Consider the following 16,768-nt stretch of genomic DNA (forward strand, 5'->3'; position numbering starts at 1 on the left):
ATTCCCCTTTTTATGCATGCTAATATCTTATTATCCTTCTTTGCTGCAATCCTACTTTGGGTACTGCTACTTATTTAGCTATCTATGTGAACACCCAGATCTTTTTCCAGTACAGAATCCCCTAATATTACCCCATTTAGTATGTAGGTGTTGATTTTGTTCTTGCTACCACAATGCATTACCTTAACGCAGACTAGATGGGCCAAGTGGTTCTTATCTGCCGTCAAATTCTATGTTTCTATAGTAACATAGTAACATAGTGTCTGAGGTTGAAAAAAGACAATTGTCCATCGAGTTCAACCTATTTGTGGTCTCCTATGCATTATGATTTGACTAAAATTTCTGACTGATGCCGCTGTCAGCCATTGCATTTTATCCCTATTTATAGTAACTATAATGCATGACTATGCACCATACCCCTGGATATCCTTATCCATTAGGAATTTATCTAACCCATACTTAAAGGTGTTGACAGATTCCGCCATTACAACTCCCGCAGGCAGGGAATTCCAAACACGTATTGTCCTTACCGCGAAAAAGCCTTTACACCGTATTGTGCGGAATCTCCTCTCCTCTAACCTGAGCGAGTGTCCACGATTCCTCTGTGTTGATTTAACCAAAAACAGGTCCCGCGCAAGCTCTGTGTATTGTCCCCTTATATATTTGTAGATGTTGATCATATCCCCTCATAGCCTCCGCTTTTCCAATGTAAACATGCCTAGTCTTTCAAGCCTTTCCTTGTATTCCATCGTCTCCATGCCCTTAATTAGTTTGGTCGCCCTCCTCTGAACCTTTTCTAGCTCCAGGATACACTTGTCGGTATTGAATCTCATTCTCCATTTAGCTGCCCATGCGTCTAGTTTCACTAAGTCGTTCTGAAGAGACTCGGCATCCCCCTCCGTATTTATAACCTTACACAATTTTATATTGTCTGCAAAGATTGACACCATGCTCTCTAGACCTACTGTTAGGTCATTAATGAAAATGTTAAACAATAGTGGTCCAAGTACAGACCCTTGCGGCACACCACTTAGCACTTCAGTCCAATTTGAAAATGATCCATTAACCACAACACGTTGCTCCCTATTATCTAACCCAGGGGTAGGCAAGTAATTTTTAATGGAGTCCGGATGTTATCTAATTATTTTGACCGAGGTCCAAAAAAACCCCAAAATCAAATATCTGGAATGTAAATAATAACAAGCTTTTATATTGTTGCTGAAACAAGCAATATACTACATTCCTTAAAAGGAATTTTAAGCCTTAAATAAAACTTTACTAGACATTACGAGTCTTTATGTTACTCTTAGGCAGTGATTCAGGTTGGTTTGCAAAAGCACACGCCTTCTTTAATGGACAAAACCATGGGGGTAATTCAGAGTTGATCGTAGCAGCAAAATTGTTAGCAGTTGTGCAAAACCATGGGGGTAATTCCGAGTTGATTGCAGCATCAAATTTGTTAGCAGATGGGTAAAACCATGGCCCTCATTCCGAGTTGTTCGCTCTGTAATTTTCTTCGCATCGCAGCGACTTTCCGCTTATTGCGCATGCGCAATGTTTGCACTGCGACTGCGCCAAGTAAATTTGCTATGAAGTTTGGTATTTTACTCACGGCATTACGAGGTTTTTTCTTTGTTCTGGTGATCGTAATGTGATTGACAGGAAGTGGGTGTTTCTGGGCGAAAACTGGCCGTTTTATGGGAGTGCTTGAAAAAACTCTACCGTTTTTGGGAAAAACGCGGTAGTGGCTGGAGAAACGGAGGAGTGTCTGGGCGAACGCTGGGTGTGTTTGTGACGTCAAACCAGGAACGACAAGCACTGAACTGATCGCACTGGCAGAGTAAGTCTCGAGCTACTCAGAAACTGCACAGAGAAGTCTTTTCGCAATATTGCGAATCTTTCGGTCGCAATTTTGATAAGCTAAGATTCACTCCCAGTAGGCAGCGGCTTAGCGTGTGCAATGCTGCTAAAAGCAGCTTGCGAGCGAACAACTCGGAATGAGGGCCCATGTGCACTGCAGGGGGGGCAGATATAACATGTGCAGAGAGAGTTAGATTTGGGTGTGTTATTTTGTTTCTGTGCAGGGTAAATTTTTACACTGCAATTTAGATTGCATATTGAACACACCAGACCCAAATCTAACTATCTCTGCACATGTTATATCTGCCTCCCTTGCAGTGCACATGGGCCCTCATTCCGAGTTGATCGGTCGCAAGGCGAATTTAGCAGAGTTACACACGCTAAGCCGCCGCCTACTGGGAGTGTATCTTAGCATCTTAAAATTGCGACCGATGTATTCGCAATATTGCGCTCACAAACTACTTAGCAGTTTTAGAGTAGCTTCAGACTTACTCTGCCTGTGCGATCAGTTCAGTGCTTGTCGTTCCTGGTTTGACGTCACAAACACACCCAGCGTTCGCCCAACCACTCCCCCTTTTCTCCGGCCACTCCTGCGTTTTTTCCGGAAACGGTAGCGTTTTCAGCCACACTCCCATAAAACGGCCTGTTTCCGCCCAGTAACACCCATTTCCTGTCAATCACATTACGATCGCCGGAGCGATGAAAAAGCCGTGAGTAAAAATACTATCTTCATAGCAAAGTTACTTGGCGCAGTCGCAGTGCGAATATTGCGCATGCGCACTAAGCGGAATTTCACTGCGATGCGATGAAAAATACCGAGCGAACGACTCGGAATGAGGGCCATGGTTTTGCCCAACTGCTAACAAAGATCCTGCTGTGATCAACTCAGAATTACCCCCAATGTGCACTGCAGGTGTGGCAGATATAACATTTGCAGAGAGAGTTAGATTTAGATGGGTTATTTTGTTTCTGTGCAGGTAAATACTGGATGCTTTATTTTTATACTGCAATTTAGGTTTCAGTTTGAACCCCCCCCCCCCCAAATGTAACTCTCTCTGCACATTTTACATCAGTCCCACCTGCAGTGCACATGTTTTTGTACATTAAAGAAGAACTTTGCTTTTGCAAACCAACCTGGATCACTCCCTTAATGCGAGAAATTGCACTTCCGATCCTGAGAAAGGTGGTCATTCCGAGTTGTTCGCTCTGTAATTTTCTTCGCATCGCATCGATTTTCCGCTAATTGCGCATGCGCAATGTTCGCACTGCGACTGCGCCAAGTGAATTTGCTATGCAGTTAGGAATTTTACTCACGGCATTACAAGGTTTTTTCTTCGTTCTGGTGATCGTAATGTGATTGACAGGAAGTGGGTGTTTCTGGGCGGAAACTGGCCGTTTTATGGGTGTGTGTGAAAAAACGCTACCGTTTCTGGGAAAAACGCGGGAGTGGCAGGAGAAATGGAGGAGTGTCTGGGCGAACGCTGGATGTGTTTGGGACGTCAAACCAGGAACGAAACTGACTGAACTGATCGCAGTGGCAGAGTAAGTCCCGAGCTACTCAGAAACTGCAAAGAAATTTCTATTTGCAATTTTGAGAATCTTTCGTTCGCAATTTTGATAAGCTAAGATTCACTCCCAGTAGGCGGCGGCTTAGCGTGTGCAATGCTGCTAAAAGCAGCTTGCGAGCGAACAACTCGGAATGAGGGCCAAAGTTTTTTAAAGTTTGGAACTCTTGGAGAACAACTAATACACAGAGTGTTTTCAAGGTGGGCATCTGTTAACCTTGATCGATGTCTTTTTTTCAGAAAATTCATCTTGGCAAAAGAGGTCTCGCATATGTATGTGGAGCCAAACATGGTGGCTATGTTGATAGCCAGTTTTTTACAATTTGCGTACTTGTCTAAAACATGCTTAGCCCAAAAATCTTCAGTAGATGCAGTTTTGTACATTTTCAAGGAAGCATCTTCTTGCATGTCGATTATCTCCATTTGAAGGGTAGGTTTTGAAATTCCGAACAACTTCTCAGCTACATCAGTCCATTCTCCCGCTGGAGAAACTTCATAAGGAGTTTTTATAAAATGTGACAGTTTCCCTATCTTTGCAAAGTCTTGGAATCTTGCTGCAAATTCCCTCCTAAGATCTGAGACAAAACTTGAAAATACTGCAGTGTCCATTTCAGAATTATTTTTTCTAAATTGAAGAGTAGTTGGAAAATGAATAATTTCTTGCTTTTCAATGTCTTTTTCAAATATATCAAGCTTGCGACGGAAAGCAGAGACACTTTGTATCAGATCACATATTAACTTTCCGTTCCCTTGCAACTCGGTATTAAGCTCATTTAAATATTTGAGAATGTCTTTCAGAAAAGACAAAGCTAGCATATTGCACTTGTTGGCTAGGAACTCCATGTACTTCCTTGCTTCTTCGGTATTCAAATTTTCCAGGAATGCTGTCACTTCGTATTTTATGTGCCAAAATCGTTCAATAACTTGGCCTTTACTCAGCCAGCGAACATTGTTGTGTTGTAATAAATTGGAATAGGCCGAATCACATTCAGACAAGAACTCTTTGAACTGTCTGTGCTGAAGAGCAGAGGGAGACCTCATAAAATTGATCAACTTAATCAAGGTGTCCATTACGTCTTTCAATGTAGCACTGAGTTTGCCACAAAGGGATGTCTGATGAATTATGCACTGATAAGATAATATCCCAGCATTCTTATCCCTGATTCTCTTTACCAAACCATTTTCTTTGCCTATCATGGCCGGGGCGCCGTCAGTGGAAATGGACACAATTTTTATCATAGGTAATGTTTGATTTTGTAATGAATTCATCAAAAGTCTTGAACAAATCTTCTCCGCGAGTCTTGCCTTTAAATGGCAATATTGCTAGCAACTCATCTCTAAATAGTTTACTTTCAACGTCATAAAATCGCACAAAAATGGACATTTGTTCATTGTCAACAATGTCGCAAGATTCGTCAAGTGCAACGGCGCAACAAGGTACCTTATGTAGAAGTTCGAGCAAGCTGCTTTTGTTGTCAGCAGCTAAAATTTCTGTTCTTCTTGTATTGCTTCTTGATGACAAAGGAATGCCTTGAATAGCCGCAAGAATGTCCTTCTTCTCTTCAAAAAGTGCTGTGACTGTTTCCAACATACATTCTTTTACGATCTCAGAGTCCAAAAATGGCTTCTGGTGTTTACTAGGCGTCCAGGATATGCGTAACGCTGCTTCTGCAGATTTTTGTTGTTCGCTCATGCACCGAACTAGTATAGCCGTACTATTTTTGTAAGAAGACAGACAAGACTGCAGTTTGTCTTTACGCGCTGCACTACCAGGGGGAAACTTTTTATGAAAATCCTGATGATTTGTTTCGTAGTGTCGCTTTAAATTTCCACTTTTAATAATAGCGACCGTCTTGTTGCATATGAGGCAAAGTGGAACAGCTCCAGTTCTTTCAGGCAGCGTAAAACAGTATAGTTCGGTCCACTCCGACAGAAACTTACTATTTTCAGTGTCAACTTTACGCTTTTTCTAAAACATGTTTATCCACAACACGATGTTTGAGTAACTTAGTAATTCGTACTCACGGATGCTCCACGTATACTGCAGCGTCACCGGGTGCCCTTTGTGCCGTTCAAGACTCGGTCCGTATGCAGGATTCACCTGATCTACAATAATAAGATTTTACTCACCGGTAAATCTATTTCTCGTAGTCCGTAGTGGATGCTGGGACTCCGTAAGGACCATGGGGAATAGCGGCTCCGCAGGAGACTGGGCACAACTAAAGAAAGCTTTAGGACTACCTGGTGTGCACTGGCTCCTCCCACTATGACCCTCCTCCAGACCTCAGTTAGGATACTGTGCCCGGAAGAGCTGACACAATAAGGAAGGATTTTGAATCCCGGGTAAGACTCCTACCAGCCACACCAATCACACCGTATAACTCGTGATACTATACCCAGTTAACAGTATGAAATATAACTGAGCCTCTCAACAGATGGCTCAACAATAACCCTTTAGTTAGGCAATAACTATAAACAAGTATTGCAGACAATCCGCACTTGGTATGGGCGCCCAGCATCCACTACGGACTACGAGAAATAGATTTACCGGTGAGTAAAATCTTATTTTCTCTGACGTCCTAAGTGGATGCTGGGACTCCGTAAGGACCATGGGGATTATACCAAAGCTCCCAAACGGGCGGGAGAGTGCAGATGACTCTGCAGCACCGAATGAGCAAACTCTAGGTCCTCCTCAGCCAGGGTATCAAACTTGTAGACTCTTACAAAAATGTTTTAACCCGACCAAGTAACAGCTCGGCAAAGTTGTAAAGCCGAGACCCCTCGGGCAGCCGCCCAAGAAGAGCCCACTTTCCTCGTGGAATGGGCTTTTACAGATTTAGGGTGCGGCAGTCCAGCTGCAGAATGTGCAAGTTGAATCGTGCTACAGATCCAGTGAGCAATAGTCTGCTTAGAAGCAGGAGCACCCAGCTTGTTGGGTGCATACAGGAGAAATAGCGAGTCAGTTTTCCTGACTCCAGCTGTCCTGGAAACGTATACTTTTCAGGGCCCTGACTACGTCCAGTAACTTGGAATCCTCCAAGTCCCAAGTAGCCGCAGGCACCACAATAGGTTGGTTCACATGAAAAACTGATACCACCTTAGGAAGGAATTGGGAACGAGTCCTCAATTCCGCCTTATCCATATAAAATACAGATAAGGGCTATTGTATGACAAAGCCGCCAATTCTGATACACGCCTGGCCGACGCCAAGGCCCACAGCATGACCACTTTCCACGTGAGGTATTATAGCTCCACGGATTTAAGTGGCTCAACCCAATGCGACTTCAGGAAATCCAACACCACGTTGAGATCCCACGGTGCCACTGGAGGCACAAACGGGGGCTGACTATGCAGCACTCCCTTAACAAAAGTCCGAACTTCAGGCAGTGAAGCCAGTTCTATTTTGGAAGAAAATCGATAGCGCCGAAATCTGGACCTTAATGGAACCCAATTTTAGGCCCATAGTCACCTCTGACTGTAGGAAGTGCAGAAATCGACCTAGCTGAAATTTCTCCTTTGGGGCCTTCCTGGCCTCACGTGCCATATGCGGTGATAATGGTTTGCGTTCACTTCTTTCCTAGCTTTAAATAGCGTAGGGATAACTTCCTCCGGAATGCCCTTTTCCTTCAGGATCCGGCGTTCAACCGCCATGCTGTCAAACGCAGCCGCGGTACGTCTTGGAACAGACAGGCCCCCTGCTGCAGCAGGTCCTGTCTGAGCGGCAGAGACCATGGGTCCTCTGAGATCATTTCTTGGAGTTCTGGTTACCAAGCTCTTCTTGGCCAACCCGGAACAATGAGTATAGTTCTTACTCCTCTCCTTCTTATTATTCTCATTACCCTGGGTAAGGGAGGCAGAGAAGGGAACACATACACCGACTGGTACACCCACGGTGTTACCAGTGCGTCCACAGCTGTCGCCTGAGGGTCCCTTGACCTGGCGCAATATCTTTGTAGCTTTTTGTTGAGGCGGGACGCCATCATGTCCACCTGTGGCCTTTCCCAACGGTGTACAATCATTTGGAAGACTTCTGGATGAAGTCCCCACTCCCCCGGGTGGAGGTCGTGTCTTCTGAGAAAGTCTGCTTCTCAGTTGTCCACTCCAGGAATGAACACTGCTGACAGTGCTAACACATGATTTTCCGCCCATCGGAGAATCCTTGTGGCTTCTGCCATCGCCATCCTGCTTCTTGTGCCGCCCTGTCGGTTTACATGAGCGACCGCCTTGATGTTGTCTGACTGGATCAGCACCGGCCGGTGTTGAAGCAGGGTCTAGCCTGACTTAGGGCATTGTAAATGGCACTTAGTTCCAGAATATTTATGTGTAGGGAAGTCTCCTGACTTTTCCATAGCCTTGGAAGTTTCTTCCCTGTGTGACTGCCCCCCAGCCTCGAAGGCTGGCATCCGTGGTCACCAGGACCCAGTCCTGTATGCCGAATCTGCGGCCCCCTAGAAGATGAGCACTCTGCAGCCACCACAACAGCGACACCCTGGCCCTTGGAGACAGGGTTATCCGCCGATGCATCTGAAGATGCGACCCGGACCACTTGTCCAACAGATCCCACTGGAAAATCCTTGCATGGGACCTGGCAAATGGAATTTCTTCATAAGAAGCTACCATCTTTCCCAGGGCTCGCGTGCATTGATGCACCGACACCTGTATTTGTATTAGGAGGTCTCTGTCTAGAGACGACAACTCCTTGGACTTCTCCTCCGGGAGAAATCCTTTTTATCCTGTTCTGTGTCCAGAACCATACCCAGGAACAGTAGACGCGTCGTAGGAACCAGCTGCGACTTTGGAATATTCAGAATCCAGCCGTGCTGTTGTAGCACTTCCCGAGATAGTGCTACTCCGACGAACAACTGCTCCCTGGACCTCGCCTTTATAAGGAGATCGTCCAAGTACGGGATAATTATTTCGGCCATTACCTTGGTATATACCTCGGTGCCGGGGACAGACCAACGGCAACGTCTGGAATTGGTAATGACAATCCTGTACCACAATTTTGAGGTACTCCTGGTGAAGAGGGTAAATAGGGACATGCAGGTAAGCATCCTTGATGTCCAGTGATACCATGAAATTCTCCAGGCTTGCAATAATCGCCCTGAGCGATTCCATTTTGAACTTGAACCTTCGTATATAAGTGTTCAAGGCTTTCAATTTTAGAATGGGTCTCACCGAACCGTCTGGTTTCGGTACCACAACATTTTGGAATAGTAACCCCGGCCTTGTTGAAGGAGGGGTACCTTGATTTCACCTGCTGGAAGTACAGCTTGTGAATTGCCGCCAGTACTAGCTTTCTCCGAGGGCAGCAGGCAAGGCTGATGTGAGGTAACGGCGAGGGGGAGTCGCCTCGAACTCCAGCCTGTATCCCTGTGATACTATTTGCAGAACCTAGGGATCCACCTGTGGGCAAGCCCACTGGTCCCTGAAGTTCCCGAGACGCGCCCCTACCGCACCTGTCTCCATCTGTGGAGCCCCAGCGTCATGCGGTGGACTCAGAGGAAGCGGGGGAAGATTTTTGATCCTGGGAACTGGCTGCTGGTGCAGCTTTTTCCTTCTTCCCTTGTCTCTGTGCAGAAAGGAAGCGCCTTAGACCCGCTTGCTTTTCTGAAGCCGAAAGGACTGTACCTGAAAATACGGTGCTTTCTTAGGCTGTGAGGAAACCTGAGGTAAAAATTTTTCTTCCCAGCTGTTGCTGTGGATACGAGGTCCCAGAGACCATCCCCAAACAATTCCTCACCCTTATAAGGCAGAATCTCCATGTGCCTTTTACAGGCAGCATCACCTGTCCACTGCCGGGTTTCTAATACCCTCCTGGCAGAATGGACATTGCATTAATTCTGGATGCCAGCCGGCAAATATCCCTCTGTGCATCCTTCATATATAAGATGACGTCTTTAATATGCTCTATGTTAGCAAAAGATTATCCCTGTCTAGGGTATTAATATTATCTGACAGGGTATCAGACCACGCTGCAGCAGCACTATTTATGCTGAGGCAATTGCAGGTCTCAGTATAGAACCTGAGTGTGTATATACAGACTTCAGGATAGCCTCCTGCTTTTTATCAGCAGGCTCCTTCAAGGTGGCCGTATCCTAAGACGGCAGTGCCACCTTTTTTGACAAACGTGTGAGCGCCTTATCCACCCTAGGGGATATCTCCCAATGTGACCTATCCTCTGGCGGGAAAGGGTACGCCATCAGTAACTTTTTAGAAATTACCAGTTTCTTATCGTGGGAACCCACGCTTCTTTACACACTTCATTCGCTCATCTGATGGGGGAACAAAACACTGGCTGCTTTTTCTCCCCAAAAATAAAACCCCTTTTATGTGGTACTTGGGTTCATGTCAGAAATGCGTAACACATTTTTCATTGCCGAGATCATGTAACGGATGTTCCTAGTGGATTGTGTATATATCTCAACCTCGTCGACACTGGAGTCAGACTCCGTGTCGACATCTGTGTCTGCCATCTGAGGTAACGGGCGTTTTTTTGAGTCCCTGATGGCCTTTGAGACGCCTGGGCAGGCGCGGGCTGAGAAGCCGGCTGTCCCACAGCTGTTACGTCATTCAGCCTTTTATGTAAGGAGTTGACATTGTCGGTTAATACCTTCCACCTATCCATCCACTCTGGTGTTGGCCCCACAGGGGGCGACATCCCATTTATCGGCCTCTGCTCCGCCTCCACGTAACCTTCCTCATCCAACATGTCGACACAGCCGTACCGACACACCGCACACACACAGGGAATGCTCTGACTGAGGACAGGACCCCACAAAGTCCTTTGGGGAGACAGAGAGAGAGTATGCCAGCACACACCAGAGCGCTATATAATGCAGGGATTAACACTATAACTGAGTGATTTTTCCCCCAATAGCTGCTTGTATACATATATTGCACCTAAATTTAGTGCCCCCCCTCTCTTTTTAACCCTTTGAGCCTGAAAACTACAGGGGAGAGCCTGGGGAGCTGTCTTCCAGCTGCACTGTGAAGAAAAAATGGCGCCAGTGTGCTGAGGGAGATAGCCCCGCCCCTTTTTCGGCGGACTTTTCTCCCGCTTTTTTATGGATTCTGGCAGGGGTAATTTATCACATATATAGCCCTGGGACTATATATTGTGATGATTTGCCAGCCAAGGTATCTTATATTGCCCTCAGGGCGCCCCCCCCCCCCAGCGCCCTGCACCCATCAGTGACCGGAGTGTGAGGTGTGCATGAGGAGCAATGGCGCACAGCTGCAGTGCTGTGCGCTACCTTGTTGAAGACAGAAGTCTTCTGCCGCCGATTTTCCGGAACACTTCTTGCTTCTGGCTCTGTAAGGGGGCCGGCGGCGCGGCTCCGGGAACGAACACCAAGGTCGGGTCCTGCGGTCGATCCCTCTGGAGCTAATGGTGTCCAGTAGCCTAAGAAGCCCAAACTACCACCTGTTAGGTAGGTTCGCTTCTTCTCCCCTTAGTCCCTCGCTGCAGTGAGTCTGTTGCCAGCAGATCTCACTGTAAAATAAAAAACCTAAATATACTTTCTTTCTAGGAGCTCAGGAGAGCCCCTAGTGTGCATCCAGCTCAGCCGGGCACAAGAATCTAACTGAGGTCTGGAGGAGGGTCATAGTGGGAGGAGCCAGTGCACACCAGGTAGTCCTAAAGCTTTCTTTAGTTGTGCCCAGTCTCCTGCGGAGCCGCTATTCCCCATGGTCCTTACGGAGTCCCAGCATCCACTTAGGACGTCAGATAAAAGCAAATAGAAAGGACTCAGCTGCCTTGATACACCACTCCACAGGGGGGTGAAAACACAAATTTCCTTAGAATAGTATACAAATGAAAAAAGTGAAGTATCACTGGCGCTAGGACAGTCCTTAAAGATGTGTAATCGCCCATTAGTGGGGAATATCACAGCCCAGGGTTTTACTTCACACACAACACAATGGGATGAAAATCAGTAATAAAAATCAATTTATTATAATAAAACAAATACACACTGCACTGAGAAGTTTGTGTATTTGTTCTTGTTTGTGTATTTGTTCTTGTGAATGTCCCAGGGATGTTTGGGCTGTGATTTTTCCCCACACATCTTGCGCCAGTGATACTTCACTTTTTAATTTGTATACATTTGTAATACCTAATTGTAATCTTATGTATACGATGACTTCTTTACTCCCAGGGTGTAAGAATTAATTGCATCCCACACCCCTACAGTGGAGCGCAGTATCTTTTCTTGTGCAATACAGACACAAAATATGTTTCAAAATATGACTGCTCACCCTTATGTGCAAAGCCCGCGTACGTGGGGACGGGCAGGCCGCAACCCGCAGACGCACTAAAAAGTGCCTCCCGGCTCTGCCGCATGGTAGCTTGGTTTCCTCTTGAGAGGGTGAGTCCCCTGGGTGCGGGGGCTGGGTCCAGTCGGGGCTCCTCCACGCTGTGGTGCGTTGCGCGGGATCCACTCAGCGCCTCAGCCTCCATTAGTCCTGTGACGCCGCGTCAGCCCGCTCACAAGCGACGCCGCGTCAGCCCGCTCACGTGGGACGCCGCGTCAGCCCGCTCACGTGGGACGCCGCGTCAGCCCGCTCACGTGGGACGCCGCGTCAGCACGCTCTGCAGGGGAATGAAGATCGACGCTCTTGCCTCTCTGCGTCATTACAGTGTGACTGCCATCTTCCTTCCCCTGCCAGTATCCTGCCAGTATTTATAATTAGAGTTTATCTTAGATTAGTAAACCGGTCCGCTGTTCTGTCCTTTGCGGTCTGGAGATGGACCGCGGTCTGCCAGTTGCCGGTTCCTGATCTAACCAATTTCTGACCCAATTGCATATTGTGCTCCCTAGCCCTATTTCTTGTAGCTTATAGATAAGTAGCATGTGCGGTACTGTGTCGAAAGCTTTGGCAAAGTCTAAAAAGATTTTATCCACCTCCTTACCCTGATCAAGGTTTGCACTTACTGTTTCATAAAAGCCAAGTAAGTTGGTTTAACAAATCCATATTGGTTCCTTTTAATGATCTCACTGGCATCAAGAAACTTCTGAATACTATCCCTTAGAATACCTTCCAGTACTTTCCCCACTATAGATGTAAGACTAACTGGTCTATAATTACCCGGTTCAGCTTTACTTCCCTTTTTGAATATTGGCACCACCTCCGCTATACGCCAGTCCTTCGGAACCATAACTGATATATCTGAATCTTTGAAAATCAAAAATAGTGGTCTTGCTAATTCAGAATGAAGCTGCATAAGAACCCTTGGGTGAATTCCATCGGGACCCGGTGACTCATTAATTTTTAAATTTTTTAATCGATCACAGACTACCTCCTCACTTAAATAAGCATTTAGCAGTGGGACATTATTTTTGTTGAGATTGTGTGTTAGTCCCTGCATTTGGTCTTCTCTGGTTAATACCATTGAAAAAAACTTTAGTTTGTTCGCAATGTCATTATCATTTTTGATTAAGACCCCCAACTTATCTTTTAAAGGGCCTATACTCTCCTTCTTTAATCTCTTGCTGTTGATGCATTTAAAAAAAATGGGATTTGTTTTGCTTTCCTTTGCTACTAGTTTTTCAGTTCCTACTTTAGCCGCTCTAATTTCTTTTTTGCATATTTTGGTACAATCCTCATAATGCTGAAATGACTCTGCATTCCCTTCAGATTTGTATTTTTTGAATGCTTGACTTTTTTTGCCCATTGTTTCCTTTATCTTTTTGTTAACCCACATTGGTTTGGGATTTTTAATCCTTTTTTTGCTGCTTGTGGGAATAAATTTGCGAGTATTTTTAGCTAGCAGTGATTTTAATACATCCCATTTCTCCGTAGTATTTTTTTCTTGAAACAGAATCTCCCATTCAATGTCCCTTAAAGCTTCCCTCATCATGGCAAAGTTGGCTTTGCTAAAGTTTAAAGTCCTAGTTGAGCCATTATAGGACTGCTTATGAAAACTGATATTGAATGTGACCATATTGTGGTCGCTGTTTCCTATGGGCTCCCCTACTATAATATTTGATATCAATTCCCCATGGTTTGTTAATACCAGGTCTAGGATTGCATTGTACCTAGTTGGTTCCTCGATTAATTGAATTTAATTGAATTAATTGAATTAGAGGTGGACAAGTATAATTTCTTCTTCCCGGGAGTTGAGGCCCTGATTTATTCTATTAGAGAGGTCCTCAACATTCCAGATAATGAAATAGAACGAGTAGAGGAACTGTTTTTTATGTGAAACCAAAATCCTCTGCAGCATTCCCTGTTTCAATGGAATTAAATTCCTTTCTAAAGAAGCGTGGGTAAATCCCGACAAAAAAATGTATTACTCCAAAACGGGTACTAATTCCTTTCCCTTCCCTACTGAGGATCGGAAAAATTGGGAACACCCACCAACAGTGGATACTTCTGTGTACAGACTGCTATGTAAAAATGTACAACCTGTACCTGGGGCTATTTCTCTCAAAGATCCAGCTGACCGCAAAATTGAACTACACTCAAATTAATTAATGTATACTGCAGCGGACGAAGCCCAACGCACTACCATAGCGGGTGGCTGGATTTCAAAAGCCATGTTGAAATGGTCTGATAATATTATAAAAGGGTTTGATGCACTAATCCTCAGCATGAGATCATTTACACTTCTGCAACATACCCAAGATGCTGCAAACTTCATGAGTGAGGCTGTTAAGGAGTTAAGTCTGATTAACGACCGTACCACTGCTATGGCGGTATCGGCTAGCAAAGACAGGCAGGTGGGAGTCCGGTTGATTTATTTCAGTCACATATGGGCAATTTCCTGCCAAGAGCCCTGGGTAAAAGAGCTTATCGCCCAGGGATACCGACTGGAATTTCAGGAACTCCCACCTCCCAGATTCTTCAAATCAGGCTTACAAGCTTCTCCAGAAGCAAGTTTGACCTTACAGGCAGCAATTCAAAAAGTGGTACAGACTCAAGTCATTGTTCCAGTTCCTCTTCACCTACACAACAAGGGTTATTATTCCAACCTATTTGTAGTACCGAAACCAGACGGTTCGGTAAGGCCCATTTTAAATCTCAAGTCACTGAACCCATACTTACGGGTGTTCAAATTCAAGATGGAGTCTCTGAGAGTAGTGATCTCAGGTCTGGAGGAAGGGGATTTCCTGGTGTCTCTGGACATCAAGGATGCGTACCTTCATGTTCCAATCTTGCCGCCTCACCAGGCTTATCTACGGTTTGCGTTACAGGACTGTCACTACCAGTTCCAGGCTCTGCCATTTGGCCTCTCCACGGCACCGAGGGTGTTCACCAAGGTAATGGTAGAAATGATGTTTCTCCTCCACATGCAGGGAGTGAACATAATACCGTACCTGGACGACCTGCTGATCAAGGCACCGTCCATAGAGAAGCTGTTGCACTGCATTTACTCCAAGATCACGGGTGGATTCTGAACCTACCAAAATCTCACCTGGAACCAACTCGGAGGCTTCCGTTTTTGGGGATGATTCTGGATACGGAGGCACAGAATGTGCTCCTTCCAATGGAAAAGGCATTGGTGATCCAGTCCATTGTGCGGGACGTCCTAAAACCGTCCCGGATATCGGTACATCTTTGCATTCGCCTCCTAGGAAAGATGGTGGCCCCTTACGAGGCGCTGCAGTATGGAAGGTTTCACGCAAGTCCCTTCTAGCTGGATCTATTGGACAAGTGGTCTGGATCGCATCTTCACATGCACCAGAGGATACGTCTGTCGCCAAAAGCCATAATCTGACTACTGTGGTGGCTTCAGACATCTCACCTGACCGAAGGCCGGAGGTTCGGGATTCAAAATTGGATTCTGCTAACTACCAACGCAAGCCTCAGAGGTTGGGGAGCAGTCACCCAGGGGAACAGTTCCAAGGAAAATGGTCAAGTCAGGAGGCCATTCTTCTGATCAACATTCTGGAACTAAGGGCCATATACAATTTTCCTCTGGGTAGAAAGACACACGGGGGCTTTGTCGGCTATCTTCATTCCGGGAGTAGACAACTGTTAAGCGGACTTCCTCAGCAGGCACGACCTCCACCCAGGAGAGTGGGGCCTTCACCCACCGGTGTTTGAGTCATTAATACGTCGGTGGGGAATTCCGCAGATAGACCTGATGGCCTCTCGTCTCAATAAAAAGCTAAATCGCTATTGTTCCAGGTCGAGGGACCCACAAGCTGTGGCGGTGGACGTTCTGGTGGCTCCATGGCTTTTCCAGATGGTTTACGTGTTCCCACCTCTGCCACTGATCCCAAGAATTCTCAAAAGAATAAAAAGGGAAAAGCGTCATGCAATTCTCATTGCTCCAGATTGGCCAAGAAGGGCCTGGTATGCGGATCTACTGGAGTTGCTCCTGGAGGATCCGTGGCCTCTACCTCTGCGAGAGGATCTTCAGCAGCAGGGGCCGTTCGTCTATCAAGGCTTACCGCCGGCATTGAAGTTGAGCATCAGATTTTAGCCCGCAAGGGCATTCCGAACAAGGTTACTCCGACCCTGATCCAAGCTAGGAAAGGGTCTAAACATTTCCACCGTATTTGTAAAAAATATGTCTCGTGGTGTGAAAACAGGAAATTTCCTGAACTGGCATTTCAACTGGAACGTTTTCTCCTTTTTCTACAGTCAGGTGTGGATGTGGGCCTACGTTTGGGGTCCTTGAAAGTCCAGATTTCGACCTTGTCCATTTTCTTCCAGAAACAATTGGCTTCCCTTCTTGAGGTGCAAATGTTCTTGAAGGGTTTTCTACACATCCAACCGCCCTTTGTGCCTCCCACGGCACCTTGGGATCTTAACGTGGTGTTGGGTTTTCTGCATTCGGACTGGTTTGAATCTTTACAGGTGGTTGACGTTAAGTTTCTTACGTGGAAGACTGTTACACTGTTGGCCTTGGCTTCTGCAAGGCGTGTGTCAGAACTGGGGGCGTAGTCTCACAAAAGCCCCTATTTGATTTTTCATGAAGATAGAGCTGAACTCAGAACTCGTCAGCAATTTCTTCCTAAGGTGGTGTCTGCGTTTCATATCAAGTAACCTATTGTGGTTCCGGTGTTTATGGACACCTCTGCTTCCTCTAAATCCCTGGATGTGGTGAGGGTTTTGATGATCTACGTCAGGGGTGTCAAACTCAAATTCATCGGGGGCCGCATCAGCAGTTTGGTCCCCATCAAAGGGCCGGTTGTATCTGTAGGTCTATCCAAAATTTACCGCTCCACCTGCCTTATATGTGCCCAGCCATCTGCCCCCTTTTAAAGTGCCCAGCCATGTGCCCCCTTTTATAGTGCCCAGCCATGTGCCCCCTTTTATAGTGCACAGGTCCCCATTTTACACATTGCGGCAGGCACAGGTCCCCATTTTACACATTGCGGCAGGCACAG

General features: G+C 46.1%; 1 protein-coding gene across 1 annotated transcript in view; it reads left to right on the plus strand.

Annotated features, from left to right (window-relative positions):
* The window catches only part of SYCP1 (synaptonemal complex protein 1), a 1,049,791-nt gene that overhangs the window by 279,736 nt on the left and 753,287 nt on the right, over window positions 1-16,768 (plus strand). The gene's annotated exons all lie outside the window — the stretch shown is intronic.

Source organism: Pseudophryne corroboree, chromosome 2 (genome assembly GCF_028390025.1).
Source record: "Pseudophryne corroboree isolate aPseCor3 chromosome 2, aPseCor3.hap2, whole genome shotgun sequence".
In the NCBI taxonomy this organism is placed as follows: domain Eukaryota; kingdom Metazoa; phylum Chordata; class Amphibia; order Anura; family Myobatrachidae; genus Pseudophryne; species Pseudophryne corroboree.